Source organism: Trichogramma pretiosum, unplaced genomic scaffold, assembly GCF_000599845.2.
Source record: "Trichogramma pretiosum strain Unisexual culture from Peru unplaced genomic scaffold, Tpre_2.0 scaffold45, whole genome shotgun sequence".
Lineage (NCBI taxonomy): Eukaryota > Metazoa > Arthropoda > Insecta > Hymenoptera > Trichogrammatidae > Trichogramma > Trichogramma pretiosum.
In genome coordinates, this window is record NW_019641665.1 from 285226 (window position 1) to 301710 (window position 16485).

At 37.0% G+C, this 16485-nt stretch overlaps 1 protein-coding gene across 2 annotated transcripts in view; it reads right to left on the minus strand.

Annotated features, from left to right (window-relative positions):
• Positions 1 to 15766, minus strand: part of LOC106650148 (titin homolog) — a 99995-nt gene extending 84229 nt beyond the window's left edge. For both annotated transcript variants that reach the window (XM_023460264.1, XM_014368051.2), the window contains exon 1: positions 15101 to 15766. The gene's annotated coding sequence lies outside the window, so the exon portion shown is untranslated. The remainder of the gene's footprint in view (positions 1 to 15100) is intronic.
• Positions 15767 to 16485: the final 719 nt, after the last annotated feature.

Below are 16485 nucleotides of genomic sequence, written 5' to 3' on the forward strand. Positions count from 1 at the left end.
TTTGGGGGGGGGGGGGGGGGGGGGCCTCGATCGATAATCATTGCTCAGTATCGATTTTTTTCCTCGACATGCCGAGGCAATAAACACCTGGACTATCTTCATCTTCATTGTTTGGAAAAATCACAGCACGTACGTACTTTCGGAATTACAAGGCTTATATAACAGCCATTTGCACGCACGAGCAGTAAATTCGGTGAAAAGCTTGGCATCGGGGCTTGTGTGTGCAGTCGATGTATAGATCCGTAGAGCCTGCACATGACCAATTGCGCCGTCTTTTGAAGTGAACGTTATTTTGCCTTATTTTATATCTGCCAATAACCAGCATATCTTATGAATATACTTGCGGTCGTAACGACGCACTGATGCAAAAAGGCCGAAAAAGTGAAGGGGTAAAAAAATACATTTTTAATGCGGCGTTGATTCGAGACACGTCACGCGCGCTCCGCAGCGCAAGTAAGCAAATACGATTTAACTTTTTAGCTTTGACGTGTAATATACTTAAGTTGTAGCTAATGTGTGCATGTGCGACGCGCAAAGTCATACAAAATTCATCCAAACAGTAGCTCGACGTTTGTGTGCGTGCCGCATATACGTGCGAGTGTATGCGAGTGTGTACGTGTGGGTTCTTGGGACCGTGTGTACCTTAAATTAGCATTAATCCAGGTCAAGCGGATTATCTTGTCTCGCTGGACGACAGCTACCACTGCTTTTCTATATAATCCGAGATGTTGCGCGCGCGCTGCCATACATAGTTTTTGAGTTGATGATCTTCACTCGTTGCGCCAGCAGCATGAGGCAAACTTTTCCCGGCGAAAGATTCCTCCTCGCGGCAGCGAGCCCCCGTGTACCGCACACCTCGTCAACGTCTGCTTAACAAAACTTTTCTCAGCTTTATGCGCCGTGCACTTTTTTGCCATTGTAATCCGAATGTTCAGCCGTCGTCGTCGTAGTAGTAGTAGTAGTAGTAACAGTACGCCGCGCGGGAGAAAGAAATTTCCTCGCAGAAATAGAATTTGTACTGGCGGAATGTATCAACGGCATAAAAATGAATAGATCGTTTTGGAAGCGGATCGGGGCTACGACAACGTTGCATTTTGAGCTCGACAATATCTTCGACTTTCTAATTTAAATAAAAATGCCGCCGGCTCTTTGAGATCTGCCTCTCTTTCTCTCGCTTTCTTTTTCGCTTCTAGCTTGTACAGCTTTTTAACACACCTTATCGATCATCTATCCTTCAGCGGCACGTATATGTATATACATTATAAAGTGCTGCAAGCTTCGAGTTTCAATTTCACATCTCTCTCACTCACTCGCTCTTGAATATTTGCTTATCTTCCTACTGTAATGACCTCTTTTCACGCTCGGAGAATATATACGCTTTTTTTTGTTCCTACGCTCGCTCGCATGTGATCCGCACGATTTTGCAGAGAAATAATCTTGCTGCGACGGGCTTTCTTTTCAAATGCGTTACGTTGCTTTACTTTTCCTCAAAGATTTATTATTCTATTACTTTGGCTTGTACGCGCTTTCTTTACGATTTGAGGGTTTTCTTCGTCTCTTTTCGATTTCAAAAATAGTATAACAGTTTAATAAAAAGATACTCCAAATTTCACGTGACCAAAAATACGACCGAGTCGTGGCAAAAATCATAAATGTGAATCTTATATTCATTGAATCATTTTCTGGGGGAAAAAATGTAAAATAAAACAAAGCCGAATTAGAAGGAAAGTTATTTTTTAGAATCTTTAAAGTTCAGAGCTTGAAATTGACGTGCTTCAACTGCATCGTAACGAACTAAATACTTACAATGTTTAACGACTTCCTTGCATTTCTCTCGTCTTACATCGAAAAACTTGTACATACTTCTTTTTTCTTATTTTGCGAGTTTATTTTGGTCGTTCATTTAAAAAGTTTTTATATGTTTCGCATGAGTGTGCATCAATTTTTTAATGATCGCGACAAACTGCCTTGTTTCATCAATAGTAAAGCAAGTATAATTTCGATGTACACGTCTTTATAAGACCAAAGTAGATGATTCATCTGTCGCTTTAAAATACTTCACCACGTGTAAATATCTTGTCTTTACATAAATCCGTAATTGGCCATCTGGTGTTCAAATGATAAAGTTTGTTAATGAAGCTTTCTTTTAAGTTAGAGTGTTCTTGTTTTACTGAGCCACCCTATATACTCTCTTTATTATATGATACATTTTTTATTTGTACGTGTATGTAAGTATAAGTTAGTCTCAAAAAAAATCTTATAACTATGCTGTAGTAATATCTGTTCATCAATAAAAATTATAGCACTCGACTTTTGCTTTGCATGATATAGAGTTTGAATAATAATGATTACATCGGTAACAAACTTTTTTTAATGTTTTTTTAAAATTTTATTATAATATAAAAGAATATAAAAATGTGTAAATAACGAAAAATAATTAATAAATGTACTTTTTTAATTGGGTTTGATTTAATCAAAAATTCCTATTGAACGCATGATTCTGAAAGCCTTTATTATCCTTTAAAAATTAAAATCGGCCGAGCATCAATTTGTAAGCCCGCAAGTACTACATGTACAATGTATACATAAAATACAAATAAATCCGTTTTATTGCCACAATTCAAGCTAAATGGTGGAGGCCAAAGACACAATTTCAATATTATTTTGAATAAATATGTGGCAAAAGTAAAGCCACTAGATAATAAATCGTGAGCTTGAATGAAAAATTTGATTCCATCGGCGTATAAATAATCTTTCTTTGATATAAAACGAATTTATATAAAACAAAAAACCAAAAAAAAAAAACGAATCGTGCCTCATGCAAAGTATTATTTTGAAGATAAATTTAATAGTTTGTGTAAGGAAAAACCGGAGAAAAAAAATTTACCTAAAAAAATCGAGGGGTGTCGAGAAAAAGTGGCAAGAGCCCAGGCACATGCTACTTCACACAATTACCATCATTCAATCATCTATGTAGAAAGTAGTAGCAATAGCAGTAGTGCAAGCCGTTGAACGTTCCTATGCGGTGCCGAGAGCTTTTTAGCAGAGGCTCTCTCTCATCTCCTCGATCCACCCACTCTCCCTCTCTCTTGCTCTCGTTTGAGAAGAGTATACATCACTGCCAGGGTAGCTCTCTTGCGGTACAAAAAAAGTCAGGCAAAGCTCGCGCGCGCATAGAGCTCTTGAAAATTTTCGTACTTTCGTGAATCTATCGTAACATGCTGGCTGCGCGCAGAGCCAGCCAGCCACATATGTATATGCGACACGTACGCTGCATAAAACATTCGTCGTCCATGTTACGCTAGCTGCAAGATTTTCACACTTTCGGCCTGGCTGCCTGATGGTAAAAGACTGCGCACACATGCGCACGCACGCGAGTCGCAACCTGCCACTCTCTCCAAGTAATATTCTCTCTCCACCTCTCTCTCTCTCTCTCTCTCTTCATGCCACACGAGCTCCTTTTCGTTATTTGATTCCCCAGCTCGCGCTGCGCTGCACACTGCATGCACGCCCTGCCTCGCGCTCTTTCATATTCAGTATATATCAAGCCTATATATAAAGCACCTCTGCATACAGCTGCAAAGCTCAAGCGCGCCGAGGAATTCAATGCGGTTTATTTACTGGGCTGCATTATATGGATCGATGAGGGCAAAAAAGAGAGCAGCGCTGCAATATCATTCATAAATTGACGGATATTAAAAAGAGAAATAGATACCGAGATGCTTTTCGCGGAGAAATTCATTCGATTAGCCGCATCGCGCGATCGAAAATAATCCGAGATACAAGCGATTGTCGCTGCGCAAAAGTTGATGGCATCGCGGCAGGCGTAGAAATTTGCAAAACAAAGCCTGCGTATCTGAATTTTAGGAAAATTCGAGCGAGGTAAGCCGCAGACGCTGCTATTGCAGTCCGAATGACCAATTAAACCTAATGGCCAGTCAATCAAGCTCCGTTCGCATTAGTCTTATAGCCCTTGGGAATCAACGATGACAATTACGTCATAAAGCTCCGAAAACGACTCTCGATCGTCAGAGATCCGATCAAGCGTTTAACTCCGGAGTAAAACAAGCCCGGTCTCATAAATTTGAATCGAACTCGACATGCCACCGAGAGAAGGCCCAATTTATTATTCATCGTACGGAACCGCATTGAGTCAAAAGCAAATCGTGACTATATACGCGCAATATGTATATACCTATATTTTACATCAACGTACAGGATGAAATCTTGGATCTGATTCAAAATAGACACGACGCCTTAGTGACGAGCTTGGAGACATATTTTATACATGTACCTCCGATTCCCTACATTATTACATTTCAGCTTATATTTGACGAAATGTAGAACGAGAAAAATTATAATGAAAAACTTTTGATAGGAACTTCATTTATTTTAATTTTACAAATTTTATTCTCGTTTCGCCCTCGTACAAGTAAAACCAATAATCAGAGATTAAACATTTTTTAAATTTATTACCTCCAGTCAACCATATTTTCATGTAATTAAATCTTCCTCATTGGTAAAATTAATTTTAACAAGCCCACAACACGATTTTCCACTTACATTACTTGGCGAATATCTCGTGAAATTTTATCAATAAATGAGCTTTGAAATTGTGAAATGAAAACTAATATATGAGGGGGATATCGGCGATCGCAAAAGCAAACCCTTAAAAAATATACCCTCGTCCAATATATATTGAATGGTGGGTGGGTTCATATGGTCTCCGCGTAACTTGAGATCCTGCGGAAAATAAAGTAAAAAAGCGTTCCTCTGGTCGTGTTCTACATTTGATCGGCTAATCCTCAACCTCGTACATAAACGGCCGATATGTCAGCGGCGCAACTCGCTCGTGTCGAACAAGTTTCCGTCGTCCCGAGTTCCGTGTCATTGATTTCTCGGGGATCTCTTTTCGCTCTTTGATTCATCATCCCCCTAACTTTCGCCTATATTCGCCTGCGTCCGCACAGCCAAACGTCGTCGCGCACGCATATCAAATGCATGAAAATGATTTGGCTGCTGATTTGCATGGTAATTAAAATTAAATTAAATTAACGCTAAAAAGATTCGCACACTGTTTTCCTTGCCGAGGTACACACCGATAGAAACTTTTTCTCCTGCAAGCTCGGTTTGATGAATCATTCATTAGCGCGTAGAGAAGTTCGAATGATAAAAAGATTCTTTAATTTGCCATGAGAAAACTTTATATTGTACATAGAGAGCTTCAGAGAGCTGCGCATCTCTGCCTTGCTCGTGGCGCTTTTTATAACAAGTCCATGCATAATAATTTTGTGTGTATGTTTTGTGGGTATGTGTGAGTGTGCTTATATCAAAACGCGTCAGATACCTAATTAGTCAGTCTCTTTAACATTATAAAAAGAACGGTTCGCATTCAATCACTGCTGCGGAGTCCCCAACTTTACATTTACTTCATAAATTTCGGATACTGTTGGGAGAGAATGAGAAAAAGTAGGTATCTCGTAAAATATTCAACTCACTTTCTATATCTATTCCACGCTATAAGCACTACCAGGTCATGTTTCGACTTTTAGGTGTAGCTCGTTAATGAAACGAAAAACTTTTACGACCAACCAATAAATAAATACGACTCTTGTAGCTATACGCATTGTCGCGTCGACCTATAACATGTACTGTATGCGAGTTGCACATTTTGACTCGGCACTGGGGTAGGTTTTCATTTTCCAGCATTTTATTTTTTCTACAACAACTATTTGGTGAAATCGCCCGACGCGCAAAAAGTTAAAACGAAAATTTCTGTCTCTAGCGTCGTTTTACTCCTATCCTTTTAAAGCTAAAAGCGTTTTCTGAAGTCAATTATTTATATTGGAAAATGAAGTACTCTGGTTAACCGCTCGCTCGCTCACTGCTTCTCTAGACGTCAGCGAGTTCGCGGTGTACACGATTACTTTTATTTCTCTTTTTTCCTTCACATCCTCCTTTTACTAATTTTTTTTTCATTTAAATGTTCAGACGTGTTAATAATTACGAAAGAGAAAACCATCGCTCTTTCTTATTCTCACGTGCTCTACAGTTTACTTACAACACTTTTAATCTAATGTGTGCGCCCTTTGCAGGAGTTACTGAATAAGCAGGATCGATTGAATTTTTTTGTGGCGATTTTCAAAGATTCAAAATAGATCATTTTTAATTGTGAAGCATATTTTAATTATATAGATAGCTTAAAATTAAACCAAGGTACAAAATATTATCTAGCCACTTTCAAAAAAGTTCACTGCACCATGAGTGATCCTAGAGGGATTAAATGAGTGGAAAGTTCTGAGGTTAAATAATTTTTGACATTATACATTTTTATTTATAAATTGATGTACTTGCTTATTACATGGGAAATTGATATTTTAGATTAAATTTAATATAGAATATTGACGAGAACAGTTTTTCATCCCTTTTACGATTTATGTACTCGATCAGCTATATGCTTCATTTATAATCGTGATGGTAAGCAATTGATAAGAAATTTTATTCGACTGTAAAATCATCACGAGGCAACACACAAAACTTGGTCCAACAGGTACACTGTGTACATGAACATTTACTCCATAATATCTCCAACTTTAAAGAACTAATTAACTCGGAAGGATATAATATATACATGCCATACCACAAAGTGATAACCACAACCGCGATGATAAAGATAATTTATGCTGTCATCAATTTTACCAAGCAGTATAATTTTATTTACTTTAGAAAGTAGCAAAGATGTTTGAATTTTATCCATAAATATCTTAATTTTTAATAATTAAACAAGTTGAAAATTGAATTGTCTACACTTGAATTGTTCTTTTTTTTCATTTTTGCTGTTCATAATTTTATTCATTAACATTCATGATTATTTTAGGGATTGCTCGTACTTCACTAATTAATATTTAAAAAAATAACATTATTTCAATTATAAGTTGCATAGTCCCAATGAAATAATGCAATTGCTTCCTGCTGGAGGAAAAAGTTCAAAATTGAATTTTGAAACACCTAGTGTCGTAGGAAAATTTTATTAACATATTTAGAAACAAGATTGCATTTCTGACCAATATGTGTGTGGGCGTGCGCATGAGTAAATATGTGTACATAGCAATGCAGTAAAAAAGGGTGGTTCAAGTTGGAAAAGTTGTATAAATTGTATAATACACATAGAGACTTTTAATTCTGAAAATTTATTTGTTTCTCGGAGAAAACCACTGTTCGATTAAAAATTTTATTTAATACCGATTTCGTGCAATTTGCCAAACGTTAATGCGAGCTTTTTTCACGATTTAGCGGGAAAAAATGTTAATGAATAGAGCTTCAATAGCCAATTTTGATATAAGCTCCAAATCGGTTTAAGATTCAAGTCACAAGCAAGGCCAAAAAACTCTCACTGCTTTTTTTCCGCCTCATTTACCATCTTGAGATTTTCTCTCAACTGTATTTTTATTCAAGGCGCGAAACTGTAGCTGGCTCAGCATCTGCGGGCTTTGCTCTCCACTGCAAGGGAGAAAAGGTGCAATGCTGAGTGCGCCGATTTTTAAATGAGAAAAGAGACCACACGCGTTGACTTAGAAAGGCGATTTTTACCCAATGTATCAATATGTACAGCGGTAAAGATATTGATAAACAGACAGCACAATACCAGATTCGTATATTTATGTTTTTTGTGATTGGAATGGCAAAGTTTATAAAGAGAAAAAGCGAAACGAGATTTACTTTTTGGGTACTAAAAAAGAATTTTTTATTGAATTGAAGTGCACACAGTGATATTAATAGTTTTTGTTGCTTTATGTATTTTAATTTCCAATATTCAAATCTAAGATAAATAAGGTTTTTTTTAATAGAGCCAACATATCATTTCATGAAGGTAAGCTCAAGAGATTTAAATAAAAGATTAAGGTAAATAAGAGAACAGGATTTCATCGAGTTTACAATTATTTATGTACTTTAATTGGCTTAAAAAAGTACTATGCTTTCAATAAAATTATTTTTACATTAAACCTTTAATGTGCTTTTTTCGATTAAGCCATTGCAAGGCAAAAAAAGATTATTGCTAATTTCTCTATTTTTCTTGTATAGACTTTCTCAAGTGTAAATACCTCCAAGTGCCCAGGATTATTATCAGGTGCACTCATAAGGGAAAGTGTGAGTCTGTTATTGCACCACTACTTTCTAAAATTGCTCTTTTATAATGGCATGTTATATGCTTTGCCTGTTATGGTAACATTTGATGATGTCAGGTAATAAAAGCACAGTATTAAGCCGGAAAATGCAGAAGCGAGTATTTTTCCAAAATATAAAAAAAAATTATTCAAGAAAGCATCATTTCGCGGTACTATATTTTGTGAAACTTGAACTTTTTATATTGCATCATTGAGGTTAAAATGCGTTCGTAATTACAGGGTAATTTATCATCAGTGCTATGACTATCGGGTTGAACAATTAAAACGCTACGTATAAACTGTTAGAACGATAATAAAAATAAAAAAAAATGTGTTAGCGAGTAAATTGTTTCTACGCCGCACACGCATTCGGCACTTCAGAAGCAGTTATAGAGTCGACATTATTTGACAGTATAACGCGGAAACAAGGCGAGCAAATATTTAATCTCCACCACGTGTGCATAAGCATGATGTTTATACTCTCCACGCTTCAAAATTTACTGGAGGATTTTTTCGTGTTCGCTTCTCCTCGCGCATCTTCTTGTCTGCCCTTGTATAGTATATTCCACTCTTTATCTCTCGTAATACACACCCCGTATCATAAAATGTGCAAACTAGAAAGCTTTTTCTATTTCTCTCTCCTTTCCTCTTTGGCCGTTCTGCGCCTCGTGGTTAATTCTCTCCTTTCTTTCACAGAAAATTTCCAAGTATACATGTGTAAATAAAAACACTAGCCGAGAGTGCGTATTATACAGATATATTGTTTACCAAGCTGGATGAGAAAAGAAAAATAGAGTTAAAAGGTGTTAATGTACTCACGTCGTCTCCAAGTTACTAATTGAAACGCGTCGTAAATATATTTTCTCCGCTAGGCTATACATTTTTCATCCAAAGTATTCTATTTGCTGATTAAAACAAATATTGGAACATGAAAATACAGGGAAATTTAATTGGTGACTTTTCGATTTAAAAAATAAATCGTCAAAGTTTGGTTTGTTACCAAAGTACAATACATTGCTCAAATGTTAATAATGGCTCAATGGGTGACGCACTTGAAAAAATGAACTAAAATATGTTTCTGATAGAGATTTCTTCGAGCGTTAATTCACGTTGCACGAGAAAGTCGGAAAATAAATTATCAGACCGAGTTGATGCATGCATAATTCTATGGGTCAAAGATAATTTCGGTCGCTCATTTAAGTTTCGTAAACTTTTTTTGCCCGTGTCACAATTGCACGTTTCGTCGTTCGGACACCATAACAACAATAAAGATTCTTCCATTATAATGTAGCTGCTGGAACAGAAAAGCAATTTATACAATAATGCACGCTCACGCACACAGAAAGAGAGTGGAGTAGAGTAGAGTAGAGTAGAGTAGAGTAGAGTAGAGAAGAGAGAGAGAGAGAGAAAAGCACATGCGCGCGCTCCGTTATAAGATTTCCCCGTCACCCTTCCCAGCGCCGAATGAAATAGCCACTGCACCCCCAGCAGATTCGATGCGCAGCGAGTCCTGCTCGCTATATACGTATTTCACACTGACAGAATTTTGATGGGTTTCGTTCCGACACGCGCTCGCGAGAGAGAGTTAGTTTGCGCGCGCACGAATGTCGAAACATGTAGATTAAATAGTCCACAGTGTATTGCATATATAGATCGAAAGAGAAGGATCGCGTGTATCTCTGTTAACAAACAAAAGCAATCAAATGGAGAGAAATATATATAGCTGGATACACTTTTAACCGAATTTACTACAAATATCATGAGAGCTCGCGCAGAAGTAAAGCGACCAAAAATTGATTTCTTCATTATCGAAAGTTCAATGCTTCAATTAGGTAACTCGTACGAGATCGATGCAACGAAATTCCAAATATAGACTCGAACGTGTATTTGGCTGAAAAAGCCCGCGTGTCGGTGATCGATAACGTTGGCGCAAACACAATATATACACATCCACACCATGGCTATTTCTTTGATCTGTTGGGTCTCTGCTTTTGAAAAGTGATTGATGTGTATGTGTTTATGGCTACGTGTTGGTTACTCTGTGTATATAAATGTTGATGCCATCACTTTCGTATACCGCATTTGTTTACACGCCAATCGGCTTAGTACTACACAACACTCTATACACACCCTACGCGCGTGCACGCGGGCAGTTATGGGCTTTTTGCGCACCTCGTGTGCCTGGCCCTGCCGTTTGATTAATGGATGCGCGACTTTATAGCTAATTTTTGTCGACAATACAGTAATTTTAATGCATAAATTTCTTCCATTAATGCAAATAGCGATGGAGCTGAAGTAAATGATTAATTTCGAGTTCGCAAGATCGTTAAGTGCGCGTATATGTAAAACTACTCGATGCAGCGCAAAAAATGCTCATTTATTCAAAAATATCCAGCGATAAGAATTTAAAAAAAAGTATCGGTTATTTACACCTTTTATTCTGCAAATATAAAATGAATGAAGTACGAACAGACATCTTAAAATTAATTTTCTTTACTACTTTTTTAGTAAAATTTTACTCTACCTAAAAAATGCAGCTTTCAAGATTTTCAACATTTTTACTATGCACTAAAATACAAGACTTTGTCAGAGTTTGTGTGTTCATTTCTTTCTTCTTTTACGTTTCAGTCAATTTTTGTTTTACGCTTTTTTACGTACATCCAACAAAATTTTTAGAAAGAAATATTTGAGCTACAGAGGCCAGGTTGTGCATACTTTTTTCAACGCAATGATTAAACCTACCACGAGTCGCTTTAAATAGATAGTTTTATGTTGAAAATCACGAAAAATAATAAAAAATGAAGAATATATTATTCATAAGTATTCGCACGAAGTAACCTATGAGTTCGATCACTCTAGAAATGATTGCAATTGTGACCATATCGCCGTTGCCTATGAGTAAAAAAACACCTCAACCAAATACCGTGAAAAAAACATCCTATCGGATGCCGTGGAGAAAAACACATCTCTTTGAAAGACCAAGATATTTTTTCATAGCGTTTTTCACTGTGTTTTTACTCATAAGCAGCGGCGATATGTATTCAAAGAAAGTATGCACAATCTGGGTTCTGCTACTCCCATAATCTTTTTTAATAGTTACGTGAGAAAAAATTTAAAAAAATTATGAACCCTCAAATGGCACAAAAAATAGCGTATCTAAGTGACAATCAAAAATTTTCAGTATTGAAAAATGCATAACATGGTAAAGAAAAGTTCGGAGGAAAAAAATTAACGATCAAACAAATGATTTTAATTTTTATAGTTGAAGTGAATTTGAACTTACTCTGAATATAAAAGTCAAGGGTTGCCAACGACTTTACTAAACTACTGTACTGTACTAAAGAATTTTAAGTAGTAAGAATCAATATTATCTCCGACGATACATTAAATCCACTTCTGATGTGAAATTGTTGAAAAATTGTATAGTCCACATTGCTTGAAAAGATTTTATTCGTAATAAAAGTTTTACACATATTTAACTCGAGCTAACAATGAACATAATGCAGATAAAATCTTATTCTTATGAAAGCCTCGGCGCGAGCTGTCAGAAATAAACGTCCGGATGATCTTTTACCGCAGTCTGCTGCTCACAAAAGTCAACCAACTTCCGCGTACTGCTATAAATATTACATGAGAAGTCATTCTATAGAAATACAGAATCAGATATACATGACACGAAGTACCCTTCGTATAAAAATTTTGCTTTCACAAAAGTTCTTTTAGCATTGTCGATTTCGTCAAATTTATCTTAACTTTTTATAAGTCTTGACCCATGAGAATTGACCAAACTTACGTTTTCATATGGAATCATATATATAGATTAAAAAATGTAAGTTTGACCAAACTCGATCTATGTTTTGGATAACCTTTGATTACAGCGAGCCTAACTTTTGGCTTTACTAAAGATAAAACCTAATAAAAAGACATTAAGTTTAGTTATACATGATCAATTTGGGTTAATTTTCAATACTCGGGTATACATTTTTATACAGAATTATAACATTACGGACCTGAAAAAATTTTCAATAAAGTTTATTTATTTTGCCATGCTAAAATATTTCTACAAAGTTTTCAAATCTTCCAACAACACTGTTTAGTTAGAAATAAATCGAAAATATTTTATTTTTTATAAACTAAATTATTTTATAAAATAAATTCTTCCTATTAATACAATAATATTACTTCCGATAATATGTTATACAGTAGCTGTCTAATTTAAATGACCAGCTAATGCGCGTCCAATTCTCCATTGTATTTATCAGATAGATAGATAACCGCCTGAACACTCGAGTATCAAATTTTATGTTAAATTATTACACACATTTTTCTTGTGCATACGAATAAAAGTGCACGATTTTTATGTATTTGAACCATACCCTGCCGCTCGTAGTAAAGTCGAGATATCTTGGCTAGACTTTCTCAGTTTCAACTGGCAAGTGCTTAGCATTTCGCGCGACTGTAAATCCAAATAAAAGAGTAACTACTGTAAAGCACTTTAACTGTAACAAGGGTGTAAAAAAAATCAAGCCAAATTCTGCTGCTCTTCTAAAATAATGGAACATCCAAAATAAATTACTATACATGCGAGTAAAATTTTCCCCATAAACATATACACGCGTGGCTATAATTCTCAAGGAAAAAATTAATCCCCTGGCTGTCTGAATAAGTTGTGCGCGTGAATACCTTTGCCATGCAGCGGAACAGCAATATATGTCTGGAGCGGCGCGATATAGTATATTGCGAGCGAACATTCTCAAGAGCAGGCGAAACAAAGTTTTTATCTGGGTGAAACCGGACACAGAGATATATTTATATGCAACATGCCGCAAGGGGGCGGGGGTGCTAGAAAATATCGTTTTTCTTAGCACCAAGCAGAAAATGTATATACATTCTTTTCGATCGTCGTCGTTGGCGAACAAAAGTTCTCCTGCCGAGGCATGCATAAGCAGGCGAAAGGAAAAGATGCTTAAAAGCTCGTTGGAAAGTTTCGACAACTGCTCGTGTACTACTCCTTCCTTCTCTCTTTCTGTCTCTCTTCTCTCTTTCTCTCTCTCTCTCTCTCTCTCTCGCTGCTAGTCTTATACCTCCCTTTCTCTCGAATCATGCATAGATCACACAGCTGGTCGGCTTTTTCATCGTTTCAGCGTTTATGCAGAACTCGCTCGCCTTAAAATTGGCTGCGATCTTTCTCATTTTTTTCCCATAAGAAGGGCAAATTGTGCTCGACATGTAAATAGAATAAAATTGCTTGCACCACGTCAAAAGTCCACTTCCGCCGCTATGAACTTTAAACTGCATTCGAATAATGTAAGATAATGCATCTAATTCTGAGAGATTAAATAAAAGAGATATCTGCTTCAAATGAGATAGATAATGCTACTACTGCTCGAAAGGAAACTTGACTTGGAATATGACTGCAACTTTTTGTATTATATATAACTGTGCAAGTAGATATAGATATATGTGTATGCCAGCCGAGAGGAAACCACTGGGGCGTTATCTTCAAACTAAGTTATGCGCATATAACTGGAAAACTGTATACATAGACCGTGTGGGAGTTCTGAATTTTGGATACATTTCCCCAGTCATGTTCTACAAGCAATGTGAGAATTATACTCATTAGAAGACGATTTACAAGAGTCAATTATCTACTTAAACAAGTACATTGAAGTTCATCATCCTACTCAAGTACTAATGTCTGGGTACACATACATGTGTGCATGTTATATGTATGTATTTTGTAATTTACTTTGAAGGAAACTCTCCTTAACTTTCTTGAATAATACCATAATTTTAAAATAAACGTTTCAAGCGTTTAGCTTTCTGCTAATCAAATATTTTCTAATTTGATTTTAGACTCTCGACTCATTGACAATGGAACAAATCGGCAAACTAAATTGTTCTTTTTAAATATTATCAACTTTATAGCCAGCCACTGGTTAAAGAAACCACAAAAGGGTTCCATCATGTACTCTGCACATCGCGTAAAGCGTTTTGTTCCATTTCCAAAGTAGGATCATTTCCGTGCGAACGAATTTTTCTGTCTCTCATGGTCGTCTTTCCGGCAGACTTGAGCCGAGTGCACGACTGTTGCTAAAGGGTTCTTTTCAGATGCCCCGTCTATAGTCACAATGTCCTGAGAAAGTTCACGTCTCGACTTTTATAGACTTTTCATCATACATTGTAAACGGGCGTGAAAAGGTTTTACGCTTAAAAATCATTACGCATGACTATGTGGAAAGAATGAGTGTAGCTGAGGCATTCAAATTTTCTCGTAGGGCACCATAAATTTGCAAATGTTAAGAAAGAAACTGCTTGACTATTTTTGACAAAACACAATTTTTAATATGAAACAATAAATTAATTATTTTACGAAAACAAATCTTATGGTTCGAAATGAAATATCTAAAAACACTGATATAAAAATATTTTATAAATAAACTAGGAAATTATCTTAAAATATAGTACGAGAAAAAAGAAAATGGTAATATTTTCTGTTCAGCAAGTATATTAGTTACGCTTTTATATAGAACAACAATACTTGTAGAAAAATATATTTTAAATGTTTCGTGTCATGAACAATTTCACACGGTTGCTCGTGCAACAGACTACTGCAGCGAAAAAGCGCAATAAAAATAATAAACAGCAATGGGCACTTTGGAGAGCCGCTGCGTGTAAAATATGTGACGATCCTCGTAAGCACTCTACTCGGCACGCGACTGCGAGCGCGTTGCTATTTAAAAACAAAAGCTCAACAGCTTATCAAGCCTGGATGGGGGGATAATTTCTGATCGAAAGTCGTGTACTTTTGCACTCCAAGTTTAGCTTTTAAAAGTTTCGAAAGTGCCCTCCTTTTTTCAAACATAATACCTCTCTTGAAAAAGATGCGCAACGCGCGCATTTTTTGCACATTTTGAACTGGGAAATCACTTTACCTGAAAGTACATGACACGTCGCGATGCTCGCTGAACCTGTCCGATTTTCTCCGCTGTTACAAGGAGATCACTGTCGCGGTTATCCACAAAAAAGTTCCTGCGGCGCATCCTCCATCCCCCTCTTGACCGCCAGTTCACACAGTTTAATTGAATCACCCCGCACCTCCGTACATAAATATCTCTATAGGTTTGGCCGCCGATTCAATTCGTGCGCGTCAACATGATCACTTATCCCCACGCCGAGCGCAGCATTTTTTAAGCAAATTTTCTGTACGTTGGTCTGGATACATCAACCGCTTGACGTTATTTCATTATTTATGCGTGGCCCGTGTACATGAGCTTCGAGAGCGCATCGAGTCGGTCACTCTCGTATTGACTTTGTAGAGTGTGCTCGAAGCGGCAGTATCGATATGCAATCGATTTAGCGCCAAGTAAACTCTCTCATAGATTGCATTTGGCGCAATCATCGCCGCGACTGTTTCTCTGCTTTTTCACTTTGCAAAAAAACACTTTTGCCTCGAGAACCATCACCACTGCACACGCTACGGGAGAAAAATAAATACACTCGAGATTGGCCGTGAGCGCTGATTTTGATCCATGGGAACCGGTTTGAATCGTGGGGTACCGGCGGCGAGCGTGTGCCTGAGACGTCGTCGTCGTCGTCGGGCTGGCGCATTCACGAGCGACGCGCACGACACGAGGGGTGCGGCGTTACTGGCCTTCGACACCGAGAAAGCCAACTGCCTTGGCACATTGAGCACACGAGCCGACACGGGGAGTGCAATGCTCCGCGCAGATCCCACCCATCAGCGTTGGAAACTGTACGCGCCAGAGCAGCAAGATAAAGGCTGCATCTGCTTGTTCCAGAAAGTATCAATGAAATCCAATACCCGTAGCAGCTGAATTAGCACTAATAATCATTTTCGTCCTGGCACGTACTAACTCACTTTATTATCGCAATGAATTTTCGGTTACGATGACTTGACTTCATCTGATGCGTGGATGCTTCGTACAGGCTGTACTCTAAAAATTTATAACACGGTTGCCATATTTATGCTCAGTATTATTATTTTAAAATAGTTCCAATATTACTATTATACAATGTTTATAGAAATGATTTATACCTTTTTGATCAAGAATAAATAAATTTTTCCATACCTAAATTTATATCGATATCTGCTATTCAAGCACAAATGGTTGGCAACATATCATCACACTTCAACAAAAGTTTTGTACATTCGATCACTTAATCGACTTACTCTTATCAGATTTCATGCGTAATTTACAAGAAACTTGAGAACAATAATATTCGGTTGTATATGGCAGAATGAATACAGATTCAGGAATTGTATGTAAAGTTAAGTAGCACTTGCATGAATTTTTGG